This window comes from Malaclemys terrapin, chromosome 5 (genome assembly GCF_027887155.1).
Source record: "Malaclemys terrapin pileata isolate rMalTer1 chromosome 5, rMalTer1.hap1, whole genome shotgun sequence".
Classification (NCBI taxonomy): Eukaryota; Metazoa; Chordata; order Testudines; family Emydidae; genus Malaclemys; species Malaclemys terrapin.
This window is the reverse complement of record NC_071509.1, coordinates 53,761,601-53,788,152: the sequence shown is the minus strand read 5'-3', so window position 1 is coordinate 53,788,152 and position 26,552 is coordinate 53,761,601. Positions and strand designations below refer to the sequence as shown.

The 26,552-nt window shown below is 43.1% G+C and overlaps 1 protein-coding gene across 1 annotated transcript in view; it reads right to left on the bottom strand.

The window, feature by feature from the left end:
* Positions 1-17,895, bottom strand: part of CRACD (capping protein inhibiting regulator of actin dynamics) — a 132,406-nt gene extending 114,511 nt beyond the window's left edge. The window contains exon 1 of the mRNA XM_054029589.1: positions 17,834-17,895. The gene's annotated coding sequence lies outside the window, so the exon portion shown is untranslated. The remainder of the gene's footprint in view (positions 1-17,833) is intronic.
* Between the last annotated feature and the right edge of the window lie 8,657 nt (positions 17,896-26,552).

The following is a 26,552-nucleotide window of genomic DNA, read 5'->3' as shown; positions in this document are numbered from 1 at the left end:
CCCCAAGTATAAAGACCAGACACCCCTATTTTAGTACATAGCCCCTGGGTCTTGGAAAGTTCCATGGTTTTATCCTGGTTCGTATACATCTTTTGGGACAGCGGATAACTTGTTTCTTGGCATTTATTGTGTTGCAGTGCTGAAAGCATATAAAGTGCTTCCTGTCATCAGGCAGATTTGCTCTTCCAATCCTCTGGCCTTCCATGTATCTGTAGCCTCTTCTCTATTTAGCAAGGTGCAGAAACAACGTTAGCTCCCGACTGAATGACTAAGACATGCAAAAGAGGGCTGCAATTCAGTGCTACAGCCTTATGGCAATGGCTCTAATTGGGAGGAGCATTCAGATGATGGAGGAGAAAAAATGCTGGGAGCTAAGAACAAAAAAAGTAAAACGTTAAGTAAGTTTAAAGAGAACTGATGAAGGATGAAGAGCTGACTGAGAGCAGAACAGAAAGGGAAGGAAAGAGAACACAAGGAAGCAAGAAGAGAAAATTGAGGGGCCTGAGAGTTTCAAAGGTGCAAGTCTGCATGGGACTAGTAATGTCTATGGAAGCCAAACCAATGAAAAATACTACCCTTCAAAAGTTGCAAAAAGGAGTTATCTGCAGCTTGTACACAGCATTAGTGCGGTTATACAGATTAGAACTATCTGCAGGTTTAGAAAATGTTTTATGTTTTTCATTTATAAATCTGGTTTCTCTTTCATTTGTGCAAATTTCACCCACCCTTTACCATATCGTTGGTTACCAGCCTCATACAGGCATTATGAAGGCAACATGATTTTTCCAAAATACCTATCTGAAGCTGAAATAGAGTTAGGAAAAGCAGCCAAGATTGCCTAGTATTCACAGGTTTGTCCTGAAAGGAAGCTTAAGCTATGCCTACACTTCAAGCTGGAGGCATAATTTCCAGCTTCAGCAGGCACACTAGCTTTGATCGAGCTGGCACACTAAATATAGAAGTGAAGCTGCCATGGCATGAGTGGTGGGATGGGCTAGACTCCCCAAGTACAATCCTGCCTGGAATCTCAGGTACAGACACTCCCCAGGTGGCGCAAACCCAATTTACAGAAATCCAGACATACGGAAAAAGTTCCGTAAGCACCTTTTTTTTTTTTGGCATGTAATTGTCGGAGATACATTCCCGACTTACGCAAAACTCGACTTATGCAAGGCGTTCCGGAACGGAACGCTTGCATAAGTCGGGGAGCTCCTGTACTTATTCGGGCAGCTATTCCATCCTGATACTCATGCTGCCATCGCTACGCTTCTATTTTTAGCGCACAAACTCTGTCAAAGCTAGCACGCATATATCTACTCGCAGAAGGCGCCAACTCCATGGGTGCTCCAGGGCTGGAGCATCCACAGGGAAAAATTTGTGGGTGCTCTGCACCCACCGGCAGCCAAGCTCCCCCCTCCTCACCTTCTCCCTCCCCCCCCCGAGCGTGCCGCGGCTCCGCTCCTCCCGCTGCCTCCCAGCACTTCCCGCCCACTGCCTAACAGCTGTTTGGCTGTGCTTAGGACTTTCCGGGAGGGAGGGGGAGCAGTGGGGATGCGGCGCGCTCAGGAGAGGAGGCGGAGAAGAGGCAGGGCAGGGGCGAGGACTTGGTGGAAGGGGGTGGAGTGGGGGCGGGAAGGGGATGGGCAGAAAGGGGGTGGGGTGAGGGCAGTGCAGGGGTGAGAAGGGGTGGGGCAGGGGTGAGGGGGGGTCGAGTACCCACCGGGCAGAGGAGAAGTCGGTGCCTAGTTCTACCTGAGCTGGAAATTACATCTCCAGCTCAAAGCACAGATGTATCCTTAGAGGGGTAAAAGGGAGTGTACTAGCAACACAAACACACAAGTTTTGAACAAGGTGTGCATCCAGAAAGGGGCAGCTCATGACAGTCAGAAATGAAATTAATCTTTGTGATTAGTAGAGATAGGCCTGAGCAGCGCCATACCCAAACTGTTTAACTCTATGTTTGGCTGAATCAAATTCTAAACTTTTCCAAATGTGGATGTTGGACATTTGGATCTGATTTCAAACATTCCCAAAGTCCATAGTGATCCAGTTTGGCTCATCACAGAGAGTGGCACAAATTGCAAACTCTGATCCAATCCTAGATTAGCATTTGAAATATAGGTTCAAGCCCATCTCTCGTAATGGGGGATCATTTTTCTGCAACCGAGCATTTGATGCACATCTGTGATGCTAAACATGCTTTCTAACAGTTAAGAATTTGGTAACTACATTGTCTAGTTAATAATTCAAGATATAACACCTTGTACAATTTAGTGTAAATAATATTTAGGAAGCATGTGTTACATCTGTTAATAAACTAGATAAAGGGCAAAAATGTATTAAGAGGTTTGATGAAGTGCCTTGTGAAGAAACACAGCTGCTCATATACTAAGGTAACAGGGCCATATAACTATATTAGACAGACAGACATGAAGAATGAAAATGTGTGTAGCTTGGCCAAATGGTAATTAAGAAGGGATACAAGTACAGTATTTGAAACATGCAAACACCAAGATTGAAGAGGAATAGTTTACAGCTGCCCAGGAGCACATAACTAGGTATAGTGGAGTGAAATTATGCCAAGAAAAAATTTAGACTTATAATATGGGGAAGAGTTTCCCAACAAATGTGTTAGAACAGTAGAACAGATTTCTATGCGAAGAAGGGAAAGTTCATCTTGACAAAGCTGTCAGGATGTGTCCCTGGGAGCCCCCCACAATGCCAACTGGCAGAGGGCCCAGCATACTGTAACTCAGATCAAGCCTGATACTCATTACCCCCAACATACTGTTGTCATAATATGGATCTAAAAGGTGTCATGTAAGGTATCATATGTAAACTGGTGACACGCTGGCCCTGAAAAAAAAAAATCATCACTGTGAGAAGTATGTATGGCTAGTGTACAAAGAGTTATATATGCCTGCAGGAAATATGTTCTTAAAATGTGTTTGGGAAGCAGTGCATAAACCCAGCCTGCCCTAGATAAAAGGAATGTGTATTTACCTGTCTGACCAGCTTGATTATTGGCAGAGGGCAATGAAAGCACATTTACATATATGATAAACAAACAATCAAGTGGCAGTTTATTGAGCACACCGGGGGACAGAGTCTGCACCCTAGGAATCTTTCCTGGCTCTTGAGGCAGAGAAAATGGACTTTGGATAATATAAGGGGAACAAAAAGGCATTTTAGGGATCCATCACTTAGGGAACCATGTGAACAGTATTCTGTGAATGTTGGTTCCCCTGGCCTAGTGGGCTGGAGATGCTGGTAACTTGATATGAGTAAGAAAACTGCTTAGGCAAAGAATGTAACTTGCTAAGATTAAGCTTTAATAGAAAACGTGTTTTATTTTGGTTTGTTTGTAACCAGACCTGTCTCTTTTTTCTCTTGCTCAGTATCACTTAAATCTCTGATCTTTATGAATAAATTTATTCTTGTTTTATTACAAAGCATCTTGAGTGCTATGTATTAGAGCGACTCTTCAGCTAGCCTAACTGGCTGATATGTGCTCCATCTTTTTGGAGGCAGCAAACTCAATAATTTCTGTGAGTGTACAGTGAGAGGGACTGGACAACACCGGCGGATGCTCTGGGGAACTGGGGTTCACTGATTGTTATGAGCAAGGCAAGGTTTAGACTGTCAGAGTCTTGAAGAGTTTGCTGGCAAGGCAGATCAGGATGGTGTGTCAGAGAGCTGACACATGGTTTAGCAGCAACAGAGCTCTCACTGTTGCTAACATAGAGGGGTAACACAGTGGCTGACAGTTCTGGGTGCCACAAACAGTGTGTTACACAGGAATATACTAAATGGAACAAACCCGCATTGAAATAAGGGTAACAAGATAATCTAATACAGTACTGCCTCTCCATCTCTAATTTCTAGAATTCTTTGATTCATGTGAGGCTAAATCTGAGCTGAATATTATATAAGCTCAACATAGAAGCCCATGTGAAATAATAATAAGATATAACTGCAACTTTATAAGAAAGGAAAGAAATATTGGAGCAAATGCTTGCTGTCATTACCTAGTCTTTACGCAGAGAAAAGTCCCATGAGTTTTGCCTGAGAAAGGGCTATAGGATTTGGCCCATTAAAAATAAGAAAGAGCTGTTTTTTTTTCAAAACAGCGGTTTACAATCACTAAGTATTTGCTAGCCCAAACTATGATATATCACTTTTATTTAAAATGGAAAATGTCAGGAGACCAGTCTGTGATAAAACCTGGAAGACTGGTCACCACTAGAATCTCTCAGTCACAGCAAGTGCACAGATTATATAGGCAGCTTTACATTTCTTTTGCCCAGTTCATGAGGAAGAAAGAAGCTTCATACATAAACAAAATGAAAAAGAAAATGGATTCTGCCTCTTTAAGTTGCAATCAAAAGCACCAATTTAGTTTTTACAGTACCTGAAGCATCAGTACCCAGTACCTCAGCCTGAACATTCTGTTTAGTGTCCCTTTCATCTGTAGCCATGGCTTTGTCAAATGTTACTGAAACAAAAAGTACAACACAGCAGATTTACATAACCAATGAATTTAGGAAGACAGGAATGCATAACTCAGCTCCACTCATTTTTTCTCTGTCCTCTTTACAATGAAATTTCTTATGTTTTAACATTATTTAGATACATATGCTAAAATATGCAATAAAATGCATTATCCAGTTTGACTATTAAATCTTCAGTAAAATATAAGAATTATAATTGCATTTAATAAGCTATGACCAACTGCACTCCAGTAAATTATACCTCCATCAAATTATGGAGCCCTGTAATGAGAAGGCTGTATGGTATTGAATGTGTTTGGATTTAATTTCAGAGTCTAGTTTATTAACCAAACTACAGTGTGAATACGTCTCTTTGGAAGTTCAGTTGTTCCCGGAGCTTTCACTTACAGAAGACTGTATGTTTTTCAGATTTTAAGTTCCACCAGGTGATAAAGAACTAATGTTACAGGTTCACTAGAGGAAGAGACATTTTGTTGCCTATATTAAGAATGCTATTCATACCAGTAGACTATACCTTCCAGAGCCAGCAGGATATTCATTATATAATTATGGGGTTTATCTTTTGTAAACATAGGTTCAAATTCAGATAACAGTTTAAAAGGTCTTGAAAAGCTATTGTAGAGAGAACTGCTTGTATGCTGTGTACCTGCTATCAAACTAAATCTCAATCTCCTAGAAATACTTTTTCCTCTCTTTTTTCAGGGTGGAGGAAAGGGGAGAGAAGGATGATATGGTGGGGGTGCGTTGCTTGACACGATGATACATATACACAGTACGGGCACAGATAAGGCAATACTATAAGATATTATTTCTACTGGATACTGCATTAACACAAAGTACACCTTTTCAAGACCTGATTATGGGAAACAAAATTAACCGGTTGTCACTCTGAAGGGAAAATTCAGCTCTTGCTACTAGCCAGGATACAGATTTGGAGACATCTCTGCCCATTATAGGTACATTGTTGTATGCAGTGGGATGTTGTAGCCATGTTGGTCTCAGGATATTAGAGAGACAAGATGGGTGAGGCAATATCTTTTATTGGACCGACTTTTGTTAGCGAGAGAGAAAAACTTTCACTCTTACACAGAGCTTTACGCTGACCTGAAGAAGAGCTCTGCATAAGCTTGAAAGCCTGTCTCTCTCACCAACAGAAGTTGGTCCAATAAAAGATATTACCTCACCCACCTTGTCTCTCTATTGTAAATACAGAGAATCACAGAACTTCAAGGTAACTATAGACAGCAGTGAATATTAGGTAGAGATATACAAGACATTATGGGCCAAATTTTCAAACATAGTATACGTGCTTTAAGTTGCACCTACAAAATAGGCACATGGAAAATGAACGGAGTGAACCATTTGCATGTAACTATAATTTTTGCACATGTGTGTGTTCCATGTACTTTTATTTGCTGCAAGTGTGTGCATATAGTCTGCAGGTGCAGTGTATAAAATACATGTTTGAAAATGTAGCAATATTTCTGAGGTTCATTTTGGAAGCAATGTCCTAGAGTTTAACTCTCTCAGGCTTTATTTTAAAAATGTTGCAGTATTGTACAATTATGGCCTTCAGCACTGTAATAACACTACTGTAAGAAATACTGTTTTGCATCATTACCGTAGAATACTGCAGCATAATTTTATAAAGGTTTCTAATTACTATAGCAACATAAGCATACATAGGCTAGCACTGTACAGTAAGTGACCTGCTCAGCAATTAACAGATTCTTATCCCTAAGAACTTGTAGCCTAATGGTAAAAGCAATACAGTACAATGAAGAGCTGAACATGGTCATTCAAGGAAGAAAAAAAAAAAAAAAAAAGGCTTCACAGAATATATGGTTTTAGAAGGTTTGTGAAATAGAGACAGAGAAGGCATTTTACATATGGTTACCAAGTAGATTTATAAAAGCAGCAAAGAGTCCTGTGGCACCTTATAGACTAACAGACATATTGGAGCATGAGCTTTCGTGTGTGAAGTGGATATTCACCCACGAAAGCTCATGCTCCAATACGTCTGTTAGTCTATAAGGTGCCACAGGACTCTTTGCTGCTTTTACAGATCCAGACTAACACGGCTACCCCTTTGATACTGAAGTAGATTCATGAGACTTGTATAATGCCCTCTGCACTGCTTTGAAATGTACCCCACAGTGTCCTGTGACTACTTGCAGAGATAAACAGAAATGCATTACCAATACAGACACAAGATGAAAAGCTGCAGAGAGGGAGGTCACCACAGAGAATAGTGTTATATCATGAGGTCCAATCTAAATATTGGTTCTTTTTCTTCTAGAATTCCCAGAAAAGTTGCATCTGTTGATATCTTGCCAGTCACTTAGTACCTGATTCAGGAACACTCTTATCTATGTGGTTAAAGTTCAGCATATGCTTCTGTGCTTTCCTGAATAGGGATGTTCTCCTGAACTGGGGCCTCTAAGAACATTTAGCCAATTAATGCACTGCCACTACAACATTTACAGCAGGATTTGGTGTGTGCAAACATACCCACCTCCTTAGCAGAGGCAAACCCCAGGACTCATGATGTAGGGCAGAGATGGCACGAACCAAAACCCCGAACCCAAAACTCCTGAGTACAGTTAAGATCCAAATCTGAACTTTATAGACTAGAGATGGGTCTGAGGTGTAGACAGCAACACTACCAGTTGGGCTAAAAAGGGGAGTCTCTCACTGGCCCTACCCCTGGAGTATGTAGATGTATAATCGCCTCTTATCTTGGGATTCCTCTTGCCTACTGTATTTCATGCTGGTTATACATCAGAATTCAACACTGAGGCGAAATCAAAAGGACATACTAGAGAGATGAACCCAAACTGGATCAACAGCATCAGAAGACCCCTGAATATTGGAATTCAGATCCAATCTGAACATTGTGACTACAGCCTCTGTCTATAACGGACCATCTGTGAACAGCCTCACATATTGAGGAAAACTAAGATCCAGAGCCAGACTTAGCAACTTGGGCCCAGCACAAGAGATAATGTGCCAAACTTATCCCTAGTGTAACTCCAATGAAACTACAATATAGTTACACCAGGAATAAAGTGGGCACAAAAGCCAGTGAAATAAAGGATTAAGAGAGGATACCAGATACTGTGGCAAGGGGCTTCCCGCTCACTGCTTCTAGTGAGCATGGGCACTGTGCTTGGTACTATGGCATTAAAGTAGGAACAAAATGTTTAGTTCTAATTATTAACAGGATAGAATGTAAAAGAAATGAAGGCCTGATTAGAACCAAGAAATACTATCAAAAGCGATGTTAAAAAAAATCAGATACAACAGTTCCTCTTATTAAAATGGCAGAAAAGGTATGTTCCAAAATTGGCTTTTGTCTGATTAGAAGCTGTTATATTAAAATGTCTAAAATTCCCACAGTAAATTAACTATAGAGAAGAGACTCTTTCCTTAACTACCACTTCCGATTTTTTTTCCAGGTTTTGGATGCCTGGGTGGAATTTTTCAGATAAAACTTTTTTTCACTGAAAAAATGCAGATTCAGTTTGACTGAAACATTTTGTGAATTTATGTCAAATTTATCAAATTGTTTCAGTTGAAAAAAACTTAAAAAGTCAAAATGTTTCATTATGACATTTTCTAAATGAAGCATTTCAACTTTTCAATTCAAAATGACTTTTCATTTTGAATTTTACTTCAATTATATTAAAAAAAATTAAGATAAAAACTCTGAAAAACAAAATAAAACCCCACACTTTTGTTCAACCAAAATGATTTCCCCCCCAATTTTTCAGGTTAGCCACCAAACCAAAAGATCAGTTATTCATACAGCTCTATTCCTGACACAATTTTAACTGCCACTAAATGTAGTTTTTGTGCTAAATTCCGAGTGTTTTTTTTACATATCTTGTGTACCTCAGTGGTTAGCTCCCTAAAGCCATGGAGAAGAGGAGCTACACTGTTTAGGAATCAGAGGGAGAAACTGTCTGCTGAAGTTGCTCCTGTGTTAGAACTCTTGAAGATGTGATGTGATTGCAGAGCCATTGGCCATTATCTTTGAAAACTCACAGCGATCGGGGGAGGTCGCAGATGACTGGAAAAAGGCTAATGTAGTGCCCATCTTTAAAAAAGGGAATAAGGAGGATCCGGGAAACTACAGGCCAGTCAGTCTCATCTCAGTCCCTGGAAAAATCATGGAGCAGGTCCTCAAGGAATCAATTTTGAAGCACTTAGAGGAGATGAAAGTGATCAGGAACAGTCAGCATGGATTCACCAAGGGCAAGTCATGACTGACTAACCTAATTGCCTTCTATGATGAGATAACTAGCTCTGTGGATGAGAGGAAAGCAGTGGGCAGGTTATTCCTTGACTTTAGCAAAGCTTTTGATATGGTCTCCCACAGAATTCTTGCTGGCAAGTTAAAGAAGTATAGGCTGGATGAATGGACTGTAAGGTGGATAGAAAGCTGGCTAGATCATCGGGCTCAATGGGTAGTCATCAATGGCTCCATGTCTAGTTGGTAGCCGGTATCAAGCAGAGTGCCTCAGGGTTGATCCTGGGGCCAGTTTTGTTCAATATCTTCATTAATGATCTGGAGGATGGCGTGGATTGCACTCCCAGCAAGTTTGCAGATGACACTCAACTGGGAGGAGTGGTAGATATGCTGGAGAGTAGGGATAGGATACAGAGGGACCTAGACAAATTAGAGGATTGTGCCAAAAGAAATCTGATGAGGTTCAACAAGGACAAATGCAGAGTCCTGCACTTAGGATGGAAGAATCCCATGCACTGCTACAGACCGAGTGGCTAGGCAGCAGTTCTTCAGAAAAGGACCTAGGAGTTACAGTGGACAAGAAGCTGGATATGAGTTAACAGTGTGCTCTTGTTGCCAAGAGGACTAATGGCATTTTGGGCTGTATAAGTAGGGGCATTGCCAGCAGATCGAGGGACGTGATCATTGCCCTCTATTCGACATTGGTGAGGCCTCATCTGGAATACTGTGTCCAGTTTTGGGCCCCACACTACAAGAAGGATGTGGAAAAATTGGAAAGAGTCCAGCGGAGGGCAACAAAAATGATTAGGGGGCTGGAGCACATGACTTATGAGGAGAGGCTAAGGGAACTGGGATTATTTAATCTGTAGAAGAGAAGAAGGGGGGGGGGGTTTGATAACTGTTTTCAACTACTTGAATGGGGGTTCTAAAGAGGATGGATTTAGACTGTTCTCAGTGGTAGCAGATGACAGAACAAGGAGTAATGATCTCAAGTTGCAGTGGAGGAGGTTTAGGTTGGATATTAGAAAAAAAATTTCACTAGGAGGGTGGTGAAGCACTGGAATGGGTTACCTAGGGAGGTGCTGGAATCTCCTTCCTTAGAAGTTTTTAAGGTCAGGCTTGACAAAGCCCTGGTGGGATGATTTAGTTGGGGATTGGTCCTGCTTTGAGTAGGGGGTTGGACTAGATGAGGTCCCTTCCAACCCTGATATTCTATGATTCTATGAGAGAGGCTCTGACAGTGTTGGTAATTTCTTTGTTCATGATATTTTATCCCTATTTAGAAATTACTGAAAGTAAGTTCAGCAAGAGCAGCCCTCCATGTTTAGCAGTGACAATATAACCTGTCAGCTAGAGGGAACTTCGGTGAAGGAGGCTTTGTCATCACTCACTTCTCAAACATTTTGTAGCCTCATAGATCTCTGGAAATTTGATACAGCCAGAGGGAGCTGTAGGCTGTTTTCTCCTACATTACACCAGCAGATCTGCCTATTTCTCTCCCCTTTAGGGCCACCATGAAGCATTCCTCTCATCGTCAAACATGCCAACTTGCTACACTGCAAGTGTGACAGTCAACAACTTGGCAAATACCAGGGATTGAATTTATGATCCCTAGAGATAAAAGCATGACCCTTTACAGCTTGTGCTAAAAAGCCACTTCTCAAGATGAGAGCTATCACAGGCTCAAATCCTTTGTGGATTGGGCACAGCAGGAGATATACAACATACTGTAACAGGGTGCTGGCTAGGAGAAACAAGCCAGGCCCCTGTTAGCCCTGTTCCAGAGGAAGAAGCGTATTAGTTGGGCTGGCTGAGGGGCCACGCCCTAATTACCAGAGTGGATCCACCTGCAGGCCTGGGTAGCCAGCCTGCCCTATAAAGCTGGCTAAGAGACAGGAAGCAGGGGGAGACAGGAAAGGGAGGAGTGTGGGCTCTAGATCCCTGCTGGCTGGGAAGCTAGTAGTCTCCAGGAGTGTTGGTCTCTGTAAATACTTGTAAATAGTAGTTGGTGGGAAGTGACACAAACAATAAAAGGACACAGGTGCTGCGCTTCAGATGGTCTCTGACTGCGTTTGTGGAGGGGCCGGAAGCAGGCACTGCAACACATACACCACACCGACCAGTGGGTTCCTCATGCAAACCGTGTAACAAATGAGCTAAATGTAAAATGTGAATTTTGGTGATTCAAACCATAATTTACAGACTATCATAGTTTTTAAATACAAATGTGTTTTAAAATAATCTTTGCACTGTGTGACTTGCATGCAACTATAGCATCCTCCCACATAGATCAGAAGCAGGGTTTTGAACCCCTTCACCTTCAGATCTCTAACTTAGCTACTCTCTGTTTAGCTACCAGAACAAGGGCTGCAGGATGCCATTAAAGTGGGGGGCACAGATTTCCCTTCACTGACCCCCCTCTTCCCATCTCAGGTGCCCCTCCCCTATCAGCAGCCTGACACCCTTCCCTTCCCACCCTCCACCCCATGGGCATCTCATCCATCCTCTCCAAATCTGAGCAAGTTGTTTTGTGACCTGGCACACAGGGTTGCAGCACCATTCAGGTTTGGCCCAGTCAAAAAGTGGTCAGGCTGTGGACTGGATGGTCCCCCAACCCCACTGCCCTTCTCTGCAGCCTATGCAGAATAATTGTTAGCCCCTGCATAGACCACTCACTGGTGGAAGATTTGACATGCATTTTCATAGTGGGTTACACAGCTATTTATTAATCAGCTGTATAATACTGGTGATCAAGAACCCTGAATTCTATCCCTGGCTCTGGGAGAGAAGAGTGGGTTATAGTGGTTAGAGATAGGATAACACAAACTAAAAAGGCAGGGTGACGCAATAAATAATGTTGGGGATAGTAAATGTTAGAGTTGAAGAAAATGAAGGCTTTTCTATTCCCCCACCTGCTCAAGGAATGGAAGAGCAGAAAGAATGCCTAAAAGGAAATTTTAAGCTTTTGGAACACCAGGACAGGTGCTAGAAGCAAAAACAAGCCTGAAGTCATCAGCTGTTACACTGAGAAAGAAAATGAAATAGTAGACTGAGAATCAAGAAAACATATGTATAAATAAAGGAGAGGAGATGGAACTAGAGCTAAATAAACCATCAAAAAAATTCATACTAAAATAAAGAATTAATTTACAACTACATCAAAGACAACAGAAACATAATACAATAAATAAAATAAGAGGATGCATTTGAATATACAAATAAAAAAGAGCATTAACAACGATGTGGAGATTCAAAAATGTATAAATTATTCAGTATTACATTTCTGCCTCTTATTTTCTACAGTATAAAGCAGTGTGTTCTTGTCACAGAATTTTTTATGGAAAGACTATGGGGCACATTTTGTATTAGAAAACTCTTATTAACTGATGGAACAAAAACCTATTAAACATATATGCAAATCCGGAACAAGTAGTGTATGTTTTACATATAGTACTTATGAGATACAGTGTTCTACACAAACTAATATGAAAGTGGCCTCTTTCATATAAGTATTTTATTTTAATTGTGTGGTATTATATAGGCTAGAGTACAGTAAAATATGTGCCACTTGCAAACTACCATATTGTTTATGTATAAACAAAAGCTTCATTTAAAAAGGAATAAAAATTGGCTAAGGGGAATATTACCCTTACACAACTCCTAAAAAGCATGGAAACACAAAGTTAGGGGACGCCTCTTATACCCTAGCTTTCATACAGCATCTTTCCACTGATGGAGACAGACTCCACATCTTCACAAGGAACTTCCTTCTGCCTTCCACTAATAAGAAAACACTACACAGAACACATTAATCTCCCTCACAGAATAACACTAAACCTTAATTACAACCTCAGCAATTTAGATGCACAGGTTAAGTGTGCTCTGCATTAAGTTTTATGGAGGGAAATGATATGACCTTATAACAGGAAAAATTGGGGGGAAGATTATAAACTTTGCTTGATAACAGCATAATTTATTTAAATGTACTTTTGAGGAATGTTGGCAATGAGTTTTAACTATGTGGAAACTGAATGGTAACAAACTAGTCATTTGTTAGCAAAAGAGTTAAAATAAGATCAGGCAGCAAACATTACTTACCTTTTTTTAAAATTAATGCCACCCCCATAAATTAACTAACAGAATTAGCTGAAAATTCATCTTTAATCCCCAGATTATGTGTAATAAATGTAGGAAGACACACTATATTCTTCATACAAAACAAAGAGGTTAAATCCCTCCATTAAGTAAAAAACTGGACCTAAATTTATACAGATGTACTATTATACGTTTATACTGGGGAGTCACATACTTCATTGCTTCTGTAGGCTAAGAACACTGCACCAGCAGCTCTTTGCATTCCTCCATTCCACCCCACAACCTCCCTACATGCCACCTTCTCATTCCCCTCTATTTTAAGGACTCCATCCAAACTTCCTCCTGCCAGGGGTTTTGTGTGCCTACTATTCCCTTCTCCTCCCATCTGAGGGTCACCCATTTCCCCCCAATGCCGCCAGCAGCTCTGTATGTTCACATTCCCACTTCCCCCATGCCCTCCAGTATTCCCTTACCTCCACAGGAGAGGCTCCGCATGCTTCCCATCCCCATACCAGGTTTCCCCAGTCTTCCCCCACACCCCATTCTGTGTGCCTCCCATTATTCGCTTCCTCCATACTTGGGTCCCCCATTCTCTACCCCGTGCCAGAGTCTGTGCACAACCCCATTCCCCTTCCCCCATCATTATTATTTGTCTAGGAGACAAGTTATTCAGGATGTCAACATGTTAAACTCTATTGGGAGGATGAGCAGGGACATTGTTTGGCTGGACGGTGTTAATTGGCATGTGGCCATTCTCCAAAAGTGGCCACACCCACATCACATATCATTTGAATGCTTATTTTATGTACATTTAGGTGAGGTATGATGTGGAGCTTTCAAGTGGTGCTGTAAGCCTACAGGTGAGGTGAAACAATGGTACCCAGAATGAGAAAGTGTCATTTTTTGCAGTTCCAGAAACACAAACTGTAGTCCTAATCATGTGGTAAAGTTAATTTTCACTCCTTAATATGATATTTATTCATAAAAGCTAGCAAACAACAACGTATTTTAAAAGCATTATTGGTTTGGCATAGGCAAGTATTTTCTTTTCAGAAACGATGAACCTGTTTAGCACATGTCAAAAACGGCAAATATCAATATTTTGCAAAATATTACATGAAACATTTTCACATAATATATTCTGAATTGTCAAAGTATCTCACAAGTGATTATAATAGTTTTCTATATTTTTAGTTGAAATTTCCTGACCCGATCAGTCTCATGCTGCAGGTTGAGAATACGTGCCCATAATTTGTACTGTATAGTGGGTAGATATAAATTAATGTGAATTCCTAATGTAATGTTCTCCATCTGCAAGCTTTTGTACATACAGTGTAGCATCTAGTCCAGTGGTGGGCAACTTGCGGTCCATCAGGGTAATCCACTCGTGGGCCACCAGACAGTTTGTTTACATTTGCACGGCCGCCCGCAGCTCCCAGTGGCCGCGGTTCGCCGTTCCCTCATAAAACAGAAACATTTGAGAGAGCACATCAAAGAGGAGATGATGACATAGTGTGCAGAATATCTGCAGAAGACTTGATTACTAAGGATGTAGTTTATCACTCAACATGCCTTTCTTCCTATGTGAGTAAAACGAATCTTAAAGCAAAACCAGCTACCTACACTGCAGCAATATGGGCAACATAAGACATTGCATTTTATCAGCTGATTGAAGAGATAGACAATGATCTTGTGTACAACAAGGCGGCTCTTCTCCTGTCTATGCAGCTACAAAGATATAAAGCCCTACTTCCCTCAGCTGTAGAAACTGCAAGCTATTCCAGTAGTAAAATTACAGGCAAGATTAGAAAAAATACTATGGTTCTGCAATTTCATTCTATGCACAGCATGGACAAGGCAAATTTACCATTGTCCTATGTAGTGAAACAACAATAACATTAGCTGATGCTATTCAATCTGCTAGTAATGTAATGCAGAAACTTGCATCATCCAAATGTTTTGTGGATGTTCTTCTGGCAAAGGAGCCTGATGAACAACTTGCCAATGAACAAGTGTTCTTTTTATAGTGCCCACCTCAGTGCTTTGGTCTGAAATAGCCAAAATGAAAACCTCAGAATATCATCCAAAGCCAAGTGATTGTTTACAGAGGTCAGCTACTTTTGTGCCCCAAGTGGTGCAGAAGTTTGTCCTTTGGTTGATAAATAAAAAAGCCATATAATTCAGCCTGCAGTGAGCAGCATCCTTCAGAAGATGTTCAAAGAAGGTGCCTCTCAAATGTGAAGTGTATATCATGTAACACCAAAATTATAACACAACTCCATAGAAGACTTGCTGCACAGCTACACCATGAATTCTCAATGTAATTGAAATATTACACTTTCATGGATTCTGCATGAATTATGATGAGCTGAGGTGGTTCATCATTAGTGCTGCAAAATTGAAGTAGAAATATTCCAGGGAAGTATGTTCATTCCAAATGGAATTGTGCCACTGCATGCTGGTAGAAATCTCATCCATAAAGATGATGATAATACAGACATCCGCACAGAGACTGCTGATAGAAAGAATACCTTCCATTCAATGGCTAGAGTGCTATATCAAGAAAAGTCTGCAGACAGTCCAGCATCACAAGAAATATCACTGAAGCACTGGAAAGAAAAGTCACTTACGCTCCCCAGGCAATCAGAGTCTCTTATGCAGTATGCAGAATTTGAAAAACCTAGATCACATCCAAAACCGACTCACCATCAAAAAGTAATCTACAATTTCTGTAGCAAGGAAGTTGGTGGCAATGCTGTATGATCAAAGAGAAACAGAATAGGCCCAGAGACCTGAATTCCTTGTGCCTCAATCTAGCCATCCAAAAGGACAGTCACTGGCCAAACTCCCACCATGTGAAGATAGCTTTGAAGAGCAGGTCAAAAGAACATCTTGGCATACAAAGACCAGTAGGAGAACACTTCAACCTCTCTGGCCACTCAGTAACAGACCTGAAGGTAGCAATTTTGCAATAGAAAGACTTCAAAAAAAAGACTCCAACGAGAAACTGCTGAGCTTGAATTGATTTGCAAATTAGATACGATTACCTCTGGCTTGAATAGAGACTGGGAGTGGCTGAGTCATTACACTACTTGAATCTATTTCCTTATGGTAACTATCCTTACACCTCTTGTCAACTGTCTGTAATTGACCATCTTAATTAATTAGCCTCTTAGAGCTGGTATGGCATCTTCTCTGTATGTATATATATACACACTCTTATTATATGTTCCATTCTATGCATCCAATGAAGCCCACAAAAGCTTATGCTCAAATAAATTTGTTAGCTCTAAGGTGCCACAAGTACTCCTGTTTTTTTGTTTTGTTTTTAAAATTTGGATGGCTTCACACATAGACAGACAAAGTATTGGATCACCATTGCAACAAGAATGGAAAAAAGTGGACAATGAACTACTACTCATATTCTTCAAGGACCCAATGGCACCTGAGCTTCTACAGGACCTTATTTGTGCCTGTACTGGTACAGGTTGCTGCACAGTCAACTGTGTCCGTAGTCAGAACAAGCTTCCCTGCAAAGAACTGTGTGCATGCCAAGGCAATGAAGACTGTGGTAAACCATACACTTTTGACAGAGATCATAATGATGAACAAGCTGATAATGATGTGGACTAGAAGTGTCACCAACGCTATTGCATTTCAATGATACATATACACATTTATTATTAGATTTTGTTTTACCTTTTAGATTGTTGTTGGGATCCTTTGAGGATCAAAAAATAATCCAATTTTATGTCCTGAAATAATACATGGAGTCATTAAACTAACAAAAATGAATGCAGATCCTTCAAAGTGGTCACTTTAACATGTTGATGGTGTCATTGTTTATTCCCCTTTATATAGGAATGGCACCACATGACTGTTCCACATAATACCTCAATCTTAAAGTAGACGTGAGCTTTCAAATAACATATGATGTGCATGTGTGGAGAGAGGGTACATTAAGTCAATCAGATTGGTGGTGTCTGCCGCTCACCTAAGTGCCATCAGCCAGTGGTTTGAACGATACACAATTGTAGAAGTGATTGAAGCTGTTAGCTGTGCTAAACAGATGGCAGGGTTACATGGGTCCCCATTTTTCCTCCTTTTAGTTTTTCAATTTCCCCCCAAATCAATGGGGTTCTCGCCATTAATGCCTAGAATATTACTTGAAATTTTGGAATTGATTTAATGCGTCATTCAAAAGTTATCGCATTACATACAGGTACACAGACTAACATAGAAATGACATCAAGATGAGTGTGAAGTCTTTGCAAGCTTAGCCAAATATACACTATAGAGATATTAAAAAGGACCATGTACAATTCATATGATCTGTCCATACTGGAAAGTATATGAAATGAGGTGTGCAAAGTATTTATCCTCTGTTATTGTCATTCCACCTTAATTAGAAACATTTATAATAAGTTTTATCTGTTTCCAACTTCTTCTTGTAGGTGCTGATGGCATTGGGACAGGAGAGTTAAGAATATTTTATGTGCCACTAGACAATTTAAAATCCTCCATTAAGAAATGAAGTGCAGATCAGTACTTTAGATTTTAAAAGGATGGATCACTTCTTGTCAATAATTTGCCAATGGTGACACATTCTGCAAACATGAAAAATGTCTATCTCAGCAAAACAGTTGCACAGGAGACCTGAGACATTCCTGAACCTTTGGATAGCCCATGTTGACCCTTTTGGCTGAGAAGAAAGTAAAATGTCTGATTCTATACATAGTGGTGGTTGGAAGTACAGTAACACACACATTTGGACGCTTTTCTACCTTGAGCATGAAGTTAGAGTTTCTTGTTTTATATGTTTACAACTCAAGGCATTATATCTAAGACACATCCTTTTCTTATCAGTTATCTACTTTCTCTCACATCTCCCTCTCCACCCAACATCTTGAACTGTTAAAACCAAGATATTCCTTACAGTATTACTTCAAAACCTAGAGACCAATTATTTCCTTACCTTTCTTAAGCCGAGTATTGTTGTTATATACTCCTATTAGAGTCTCTTCTGGAACTGGGAGCTTTCTTTAGTAACAAATATCAGAAAGTAAGGTGCATTGCCAGTGATGTTCTTCCCAACTATTGAGAGAAAAAGAGAAAGAGAGATCTTTACTTCAATTTTTACTGGAATACCCTTAGGATATTTTACATCTTCCCATATGAAGCAGGTGCTTTATGAATAGAATACTTCCTGTCTGTCACATCTCTTGGCTAGAAAAATATTACACAAGGGAGATTTGTATGAACTTCTTACTTTCATTTGAGGCAGACTGTCATACAAAATAGTCTCTTTTCTCCCCTCACTGACTGGCAAAACAGCAATACTTTCTTACTTTTCCTTCAAAAGAACCAAATCCTGCAGTTCTAAATCCATACTCATTTAAGAAAAACATTTCACTGGTTTCAATGGGAGTTTTGTCAGAGTAATGATGGCAGTAGTTGGCCCCAAATTTCTCAAGATAAAAAAATTAAATTTTTAAAATTAGATTTTTCATCATAGCTTTACTAAAAGCAAGTGCTTTCTTCAAAACACAAGTTGGTCAAAAATGTATGTTATTTGCTTTAAAAAGTTCAAGATATATATTTTTGCTTTTGTTGTAATATTTCATGGAATTTTAGGGGGGTTCACTGAAAAAAAAATAAAAACCTGAAACCAAAAGCTTCTCCAGTTTTTGACAACCTAAACAAGAAAAAATTGAAATGAAAACCAAACATATACTTGTGAAAATTTCTATTTAGTCAAAAAGCCATCTGTGTCAAAAATGTTTCAACCAGCTCTATTCAAAGTACTTAATAAAATGGATGAATAAGTAGGAAAGTGCTAAACAGAAGAAAACTAACAAGTAAAATCCGAGGGAAAAAATTACACAGACGCATCTAAGCGCATTTAATGAGTTATTTACTGTTTGAGCAAAAAGATTCATTTACCAATTTTACATTGTAAAAATTTGCAAATTCAAATAAATGCATGCTGTGCCATTCCCTTCTGGTCTTCTTAAAAAGAAACAAGATTTAAGAACACAAGGATGTCCATACTGAATCAGAAAAATGGTCCACCCAGCTCAGTAACCTGTCTTCCAACAGTGCCAGATGCTTCAGAGAGAATGAACAGGGTAATTTTGAGTGATCCATCCCCTGTCATCCAGTGCCAGCTTGTGGCAGTCAGAGGTTTATGGACACCCAAAGAATGGTGGTTTGTCCCTGACCATCTTGGCTTTTTTGAGCCCAGTTATACCTTTGGCCTTCAGAATACCCCTGGCAACGAGTTCCATGGGTTGACTGTGTGTTGTGTAAAAAGTGCTTCTTTATGTTTGTTTTAAACCTGCTGCTTATTTATATCATCGAGTGATCCCTGGTTCTTGTGTTATGTGAAGGGGTGAAAACCCCCTCTTAAGACAATGTTTTGCTTCACAATTTAATCACATAAAATTCTAGAAAATTCAAATATAGGTTTTCCACAGAAACTGTAACTTATACCCACATTATAGCAGCTATCGGGTAGGGTCTGCTATACACCAGTCCATCCAATCACCCTCATCATCCTGAGGCAACAAGCAGAAATAGAAGAGTTAAGAACAAACAATGTGCCCTACATATCATCAGAATCACGCTCTGCTGGATAAAGTGGGGATAAATGAATAGTTGAAGGCAATCTAATCTACAGAGAACACCATGCCACCAGCTTGCAGACGTTTAACTGTGGGACTGTTAGCTCAAGTACTCTGCTGCTATAGCTAATGGGGGTGAGGTGGTCTCTCAGATAGTCAGGACACACACACACACAAGACTTTTAGCTCAATGTCAACCCTAGGAAATGCATCTGGAAGCCAACAGAAAGCCTGCCCACTTGTCAGAAACTGCAGTCATATTTTCTGCAGCTATAGGTTGCAGGCATGCAGTTGCATTCTGCACCACCCACAGCTTTCAAGTGGTCTTCAAGGATAGGCTCATGGAGAATGCATCACAATATGAAAAATCATGGGAACTTTAGGGCCAATTTTTAAAAAAAACAGTCTGTATGTGTGTGCACTTTCAGTGCAGAATTTTTGGAGCACCGGCACTTATGCATCCAAATGGTAAACTTTAAATGTGAAAAATCCCATTTGTGTGTGCAAGTGAAACAGAAATTGGGCTTCATATATGTAAATTTTCTCTGGGCATAAGCAATAGTGTTCAAAAATAGCACATGCAGTGATTTGACCATTTTCTGTTTGTTTCCTGCAATTGGAAGACAGGTTGAGGTTGCTTTGAAAATTTGGTTCTTACTATCTATCCATGTAGAACAGGTAGGATCTCATCTATTTTTTAGATTTCATCTGAAATCCTCACCCATTGGTGACCTTTGAAGGATGAAGGGCTGACCCAAACCTGTCAGAATTTCACACTAATTTAATATACTATCCCTAAGGCCCTGTCTATACTGGCAAGTTTCTACCTGTAAAGCAGCTTTCTGCGTTTTAACTCCCGAGACGTACACACTGCCAAGCCACTTAGTGTGCAGAAATTGTGCAGTTGCAACGCTGTAAAACAAACAAAAAAACCCCACACCGATGAGAGGTATACAGTTTTCTGCACCGGGGGTACTGCACCGTGGTGCCAGTGTAGACACCCTGGTCGATTACAGCGCTGCAATTGGCCTCCCGGAGGTGTCCCACAATACCTGTTCTTGCCTCTCTGGTCATCAGTTTGAACTCTACTGCCCTGCCCTCAGGTGACCAACCGTCATCCCCACACCATAAATTGCTTTGGAATTTTAAAAGTCCCCTTCCTGTTTGCTTGGTGATATGTGCAGTGGTCTCAGCGCATCTTTCCAGATGGCCATACCTGCTTCACACACAAGACAATCTCCCCCTTGGAGCAATGCCAGGCTGCTGGACCTCATTGGCATTTGGTGAGAGGAGGCTGTCCAGTCCCAGCTGCGCTCCAGCTGTAAGAATTAGGATACCTACAGACAGATTTCACGATGCATAACTGAAAGGGGACATGACCGGGACACACTGCAGGGTCAAAGTGAAGGAGCTACGGAATGCCTACCACAAAGCATGGGAGGCAAACCGCCGCTTTGGTGCTGCGCCCATGAGCTGCCAGTTCTACAAAAAGCTGGACGCGATACTCGGTTGCAACCAGTAGCGTAGCTAGTGGGGTGCAGGGGAAGCAGCTGCTTCCCCTCAGCACATTTTCCAAAAGCGGTGCCTACCGGGCCGGCGCTGAGGGCAGCAGAGCCAGAGGAGCCATGGGGGGGGGGCAGCAGGCACGGCCGGAGAAGCGAGGGGGCCAGCTCCTCGGCCATCACGCCCCACGCTCAGCGCGGCCCCAACATCACTGCAGCCACCTCCTGCGGCGGCTCAGGGCTCAGCGGCCAAGCGCTCCCCGCCCCTTGCTAAGGTGGCAGCAGCATCTCCCAGCAGCGGCTCGTGGCCCAGTGAAATATTCTGCAGCCCCCGCATCCCATTGCGGCGGGTGGGGGGGAGGCGAAAGGGCCTCTGCGCCTTTAAGGCCACTTGGCTGGCGAGCCCCGTGTGGAGCGGGGCAAGCTTGTGGATCCGGGGTGGCGGTTACCCCGGACAATGACGGGACAGTCAGGGCCCAGCCTGACCCAGCCCAGCAATGCCATGGAGCAAGGCTCGGCAAGCGACTCACGAGCCGGAGCTAGGATCCATCTGCGGCACGGGGCCGGGATCGGCTGGGGACAGGTGGCGGCACATGACGGAAGGTGAGCGGCGGTGGTCCGGGAGCCGGGGCCAGGCCTGGGCCCGCAGGGCAGGGGCGCAGGCTGCACTGTCTGGACGGGGGGCTCTGGCATGGCGCAGGAGCCTGGGGTGGGGGGGATGGGACCCCATGGGTGGGGCCGGGTAGCGCAGCTCGGTGGGGGACACCTGCAGAGCAAGCTGGGCAGAAGAGACTCTCCCGGGACCGCGGGGGGGATGGGGGTATCTGCACCCCCGGGAAGCCCGCAGGAGTCTTGAGCTGGGCTCCCGGGTTAATCCTGGGGGGGGGGGGAAACGGGAGGAACCAAGGGGGCATGGCCAGAGGAGCAGCTAAGGCGGGGGCGCGCCTTTTTTATGTTTGCTCCCCCTACACTTAGAACCTGGCTACGCCACTGCTTGCAACCTCACCTCCACTGCGAAGACTACTCTGGATACTTCGGTGGCTCACATGCCAGTTGAGAGTGGACTGAACCAGGAGAAGGAAATTGTGGACAAGGATGTGGAGGGGGAGAGGACCCAGAGGCAGAGGATGACTCAGAGGTCAGAGATGCATGCAGCCAGGAGCTCTTTTTTATCCTGGAAGACACTAGCCAGTCAGAGCTGTCGGATCTTGGTGAAGCGCAAACAGGAGAGGAGGCCCTTGGTAAGTGGATTTGATTTTGGGACTCACTGAAGTGAGTCGTTGGGTGCAGGAGGGTTGCAGAAAGCAGGCTTGTGTCTGTATGATGCGTGTACCACCACATGCCTAGTCTGAGCGGCAAAACAGACGGCTAATTGTTTCCTCACTTCATGGGAATCTGCCTCAGAGCTCTCCAGGAAACTCTCATGGAGATACTGGGCAACCCGCTGTTGCAGGTTCTTTGGCAGAGCTGCTTTGTTTCTTGCCCCATTAACAGTAACTTTCCTGTGCCACTCTGCTGTCACAGGGGAAGCGGGGGGACCATTGCCTCACATAAGGCGAGCCACATAAGAGCCAGGGCAGAAGCTGCAGTCTTGGAGAAAGCTCTCCCTTGATTCCCTGCTCACCCTCAGCAGCGAGAGATCTTCCATAATGATCACATCCTGTGGAAAGTGTGGGGACAGGAATGATTATCGCCCCCCCCCCAGTGCTGGCTCTCCCAAGAGCCATATGCCCAGTGTACAGCAGGGTCCGGGAAGAGTGATTTACCCTGCCCCTGCGACTACTCACCATTTTGGGTGTCTTGTTGCTCATGTGTGCTTGCCTGGGTTCAGCCAGTTAGCGACAGGTGTGAGAGTACTGGCTGTGTTTTAAAGCACTGAATCAGTGTTGTCTGTGTTGCAAATAATACTGCTTCTGTAAAATGTGTTTAAACTTCACAGAGACGACCTTGGGAGCCCAGCCTCCCTCTTTTTTTTAAAATCGGTAGCTGAACGGCTGCACAGAATTAGAAAGCGTCCATGAAGAACTAAAGAGGACTTTCTGTGTGAGGTCATGATGCACTCTGCTGCCGAAAAATAGGAATTGAAGAAGTGGCAGGACAGTGAGAAGAGGGACCAAAAGACGACCGCGGTACACCAGAAAGAAGCCACGGAACGGCTCTTAAACATTATGGAGCGCCAAACAGACATGCTCCAGGGGATACTAGCTCTTCAAATCGAGCAGTTCCACGTCCACCCTCCCCTGCAGCCACTGTCACAAAACTCTTTCCCATGCACCCCCCAGACATTGCCAACACACCCTTATCAACCTCCTGGCTCCAGTCTGTACCTGCTGCATTCCACTCCTGCCCCGTCACAGTCCAGCTTTGCGGACTCCCAGTACCCACTGCAGTCAACACCTGCCCCTCTGCAGTTTGGCCCTGCTGAAGTACAATACCCGCTGAACTGTACTCCAAAGGAAAATGTTGGATATGATCCCTGGACATACACAAATCTTTAACCGTCCCGGGATCCCACCTCCTCCTGGGACCTTCCCTTCCCTTCCCGCATCCCCTCAGTGCTGATGTGTTTTTTTGTTTGACTCTCTCCTCTAGTTGTTGTTTTTTAATAAAAGAATTGTGTTAGTTTGAAAGCAATCTTTATTCCATTAACTGAAAGCAAATAGAGCCCTGCAAAGCAACAGACAATTTTCTTAAACCTTCATATTGCATAGTCTGCACCAATCACAACCACCTCCTAGCATTACAAGCACTGCACCCCCAAGCGCAGCAACAAATTAGTGGCTTTCAGCTTCAAATTGATGCCTCAAGGCATCCCTGATCCTTATAGCCCTGTGCTGCGCCCCTCTAATAACCCTGGTCTCTGGCTATTCAAACTCAGCCTCCAGGCGCTGAGCCTCAGTGGTCCAGCCCTGAGTGAAGCTCCCCCTTCCCGTCACAAATATTATGGAGCATACAGCACGCACCTATAAGAATTGGAATATTGTCATTAGCCTGGTCCCAGTATCCCATATAGGCAGTGCCAGCAGGACTTTAAACGGCCAAAAGCACACTCAATAGTCATTCTGCACTTGCTCAGCCTGTTGTTGAACCGCTCTTTGCTGCTAAGTTGCCCAGTGTATGGCTTCATAAGCCACAGCATTAAGGGGTAGGCGGGGTCTCCCAGGATCACAATGGGCATTTTGACGTCCCCTACGGTGCTCTTCTGGTCCGGGAAGAAAGTCTGAACAGGCCAGTGTTCTGAAAGATGCATGTCATGCACCTTTCCAGACCAGCCTGTGTTAATGTCTGTGAAACACCCACGGTGATCCACAAGCGCCTGGAGAACCATTGAGAAATACCCCTTGTGATTAATGTACTCTGTGGCTAGGTGGTCTGGCACCAGAATTGGAATGTGCATGCCATCTATCGCCCCTCCACAGTTAGGGAAGCCCATTTGTGCAAAGCCATCCACAATATCACGCACGTTGCGCAGAGTCACGGACTTTTGGAGCAGAATGCGATTAATGGCCCTGCACACTTCCGTCAACAGGAGTCCAACAGTCAACTTTCCCACTCCGAACTGGTTAGCGACTGATTGGTAGCAGTCTGCAGTAGTCAGCTTCCACAGTGCAATCGCCAAACACTTCTCCAGTAGTAGGGCAGCTCTCATTCTCGTGTCCTTGCGCTGCAGGGCTGGGGTGAGCTCATCACACAGTCCCATGAATATGGCTTTCCTCCTCCGAAAGTTCTGCAGCCACTGCTCATCATCCCAGACACGCATCACGATGTGATCCTACCACTTAGTGCTTGTTTCCTGAGCCCAAAAGTGGCGTTCAACTGTGGTCAGCACCTCCCTGAATGCCACAGGCAATCTCGTGTCATAGCTACTACGCATGGCGAGATCAATGTTGCACTCCTCTTGCCTTTGTAGTTTAAGGAATAATTCCACTGCAACTCCACTGACTAACTCAAAGTGTTAGTCAGAGCAAGCAGCATACTGGTCAGCAGTTCGGGATTCATTCCTGCAGACTGAAGAGGCAGGGCGCGCAGTACACAAACCCTTGAAAGATGGCGCCAAATGCGGACAGAAGCACAGAAATTCCTGAGATGCAAAGCAATGCATCACGGGGCATTGGGACTGGACCCAGGATGCCCCACAACCCCCTCCACCTTCCCACAACTCTTAGTGGCAGAAGAGAAAGAGATGCTCTGTGGGATAGCTGCCCAAAGTGCACCACTCCGAATACTGCTGTAAGTGCAGCAAGTGTGAACATGCTATTGCACAGGCAGCTGGCAGTGTGAACACACCACAGCAGTTTCCCTTCAGCGCTCTCTGAGCAGCGCTGGAACTGCCGGTGCTGTAACTCTGCCAGTGTAGACATACCCTGAGAAAATTGCCCTCTGCAAAAACATAAGACTGTGCACTCTAAGCAAATTCTCTCCTGATATTTGTCCCAGATCCCCCTTAAGGACTGAACTCACAACCCTGGGTTTACTAGGCCAATACTCAAACTACCGAGCTATCCCAGCAAGGAGAATCAAACTGCGTTGAGATTATGTTTATCACACACATTCAGTCCAGCTGAAGGCTGTCAGACCACAATACCTTCCCCAAGATAAGACAGTGGAGTTGCTCTGGTAGCTCACAAAGATGAGGCCTGTGCTTTTAGAGCTAAAAGCTGTGAATTCTAGTCACAGTTCTGTATGTTAGTTGATATCTGTAAACCGTATGAGAGACCATAAGTCATAACAAGCATGCAATCTCTACAGCACTCCCTGTCCTGCTGAAATGGCAGTGCTAAATGGCAAGCAGGGGAAGTCAAACCCATATCTCCCTCAGTGGGACTGCTCCCTAGTTCATTTAACACATTTCCCTCCTTTACTTCAGTTATTTTACTTGTCCTGGCAGAGCAGATGTCAAGGGTTCAGTGCATTGGCAATAAAGAACCTGCTGTAACTGAGAGACCACAGTTCAATTACTTTGACTGCATCCCTCTGGGAATAGCTAGCCTATTGGTGGCTGTTACTATATAGTATCATGTTTCCTTCTACCCCCTTAAGGTTCTGAGGCGCATATACAATGGTGTGACTTTTCACTGAGCTTGTGCCTAACAAAACATAAAAAACAGAAGGAAAAGCCAAAGAAACAGACCCCTGGAGCATAGCACAAGCCTGCACTGTCAGAGCTGTGAGGAAGAGAAACACTTAGATTAATCACTGTATACCAGCACTGGGAACACATCCAGAAATGTGATGGAACAAATACTCTTCCCACATCTAGTAGCTCTCAGCTTCCTCCCCAGATAAGAAGTGTTCTGCTGCCACTATTACTCCCACAGATTTCTGGGAAGGAAGAGGTCCTTGGAAATTTCTTTCAGGATACCATCCTAAATTCGCTCTTCCAAAGCAGCCCTGAGATTCAATGCAGCATTACAATGTACAGTTCCAGCAGAAAAAAATAAGCAGATGCATATTCTGTATACACTTCGGAGCAATTATCACATCCCACATAATAATTAACACCCAGAAGCAACTGGGAAGACACCCAGAATGCATAAAAAAACCTAATTGGAATGAAATTCAGGAAAGG